Below are 2,222 nucleotides of genomic sequence, written 5' to 3'. Positions count from 1 at the left end.
TGACAAAGCTTGAGAGGTTTATTGTCCGGATTTGTTGACTAGATTTGAGATGATGTTTTGTATTTTTAAAAAAAATTATTATTTTATCATAAAAATGAAGTTTTGATATAAATGTTTTCAGACTGATAACAATTCCAATGACTGCGGTCTATTCAGAATTATTTTTATAAATGTTTTGATGAAGTGATAAAGGTGGCATATCAAGGAGAGGTGTCCATTTGATATAAGGGTGGCATGTCAAGGAGAGGTGTACCATGGGATAAGGGTGGCATATCAGGAGAGGTGTACATTTGATATAAGGGTGGCATTGTCTGTGTGTGGTATTATATAACTCTTTCTATTATATCCCTTAAGATTACCGTGGTTTGGAATCTTTATTTCTTTGTGATTTAAAGATTTAAGATCAAGGTTCTTATTGGAAATCATAGTCTGGATGTTATTGAGAAGGGAATGTCAGGTTTGGCCTGAATATTTATTTAAACCTTATTTGATATTAAAAGGTTTTAAAAGTGGCATTGTGTGGAACCCGATTGATTTAAAGATATGAAATTTGTATAGCTACGTGGTTAGCATAAAAGTGGAAAATGATTTGATATTAACTTCTTGCGTATTCATATATTGTATATATATGAATAGTTGTTTTATAAAGTTTTGGTGATCCTTCACCCTGCAATGACATGAATAGGGTATCTTACTAGACTCTTCAGTCTAACTTTCGTTTTGTGATTTTAAATATGTATTGCAGGACATGTGGAAGGTAAGGGAAAGGAAAAGATGTAATGCTTTTCTTACATGCATTTTGGTTGAAGAATTGCTTTTGATRCACAGTTTTGATGATTAGTACAAGATTGTATTTTGAATTTTTGGACCTTGTATTTGGTCATGATAGTTTCTTGTATTATGGGACCAGATGTGTATGAATATGTATTCCTTTGATACGAAATATATGTATTACATGCAATGTGTGGGTTGGGACGTTTCATTAGTTACACGAATTCAGATATGGGATGAAATCGGATAGGGCTGAAATCGGATAAGGATTAACGGGTTTAAGAGTTTTTAAGAGTTTTAGCCAAATGCTTTATAAGATAGTATAGATATATATATATATATATATATATATGGTATATTTCAAATACAACCATGTCCATTTATATAACCAATGCAACCCAATCAATTGAGATATTTATGAAAATGATAAAGTTCATTTAATATAATTTAAATATTTATGAAAGATAACTAGAGTTCATTAATTATAATTAATATTTTACTAGTTGATCAATTTTTTTGGTTTAGGCTTCGATTTAATAATTTCAGTTTTTGTTTAACCACCATGAATACCCCTTTAAGTCTCAATATTAGTACATCATAATTTTCATGCATGCGGTATGACGATTATTGGGTTCTCGTTCTTCGACTTCATTTACTAAAAGTTTATCCTTGATTGATGAATTTTGTTAATGAATTGGTCATGCCACTAACCCCATCCATCTCTTGTCGGTTAGGTAAGTGATGTCATGTGTCCTTCATATAAGAGTATGTTGGTCATTTTTAATCTTGATTTATTGTAAACCTCATCCATCTCTTTACTTTTCCTTTCCATATTCATATAAGAGTATGTTGGTCATTTTTCTTCACATGAGCATTAGTTGTCACTCGCCTATCTTCTTCCATTATGTAAACCTCATCCATCTCTTTACTTTTCCTTTCCATATTAATGTCTTCCTCTTTGTATTCTCGAGTTGTTTACTTTGGTGCTTAGCTTCTATCTCTTCCTATGTGTCTTGATTTTTGGTCCCATATTTGAACATTGGTGTTGCAACGTCAATTATTATTTTGCGATTGGTTGCTGATGATGGTGTAGAGTCTTATACTCCTATTGTTCTGGTTGTTAGATTGCCACCATTGATAAAGCAGGTTTTACTCCACAATCCTCACCATCAAATTCTTCCCTAAAAGGCCTTCCAAATTACATTATATTGTATCACAAGATCAATCAAAGGTAATTTGGCCCTAGATTGGTTTCTGAAACGTCATCGACTTCATAGCATACATCGATCGGTTTGATAAACTTATCCAATTTTAGTCAGGGGTGCACATGGTTGTGTAGGGCATATGAGGTCATTTAAACAATCTAACCCAACTATTTATGATAGAAAATTAATGAACACTAATTGAACAAAATTAGTGGGAGGGACCAATTTAGCTATAACCAAATCCAT

Source organism: Cynara cardunculus (genome assembly GCF_001531365.2).
Source record: "Cynara cardunculus var. scolymus isolate 2C chromosome LG 15, CcrdV1, whole genome shotgun sequence".
In the NCBI taxonomy this organism is placed as follows: domain Eukaryota; kingdom Viridiplantae; phylum Streptophyta; class Magnoliopsida; order Asterales; family Asteraceae; genus Cynara; species Cynara cardunculus.
Note: the sequence above shows the minus strand (reverse complement) of the source record.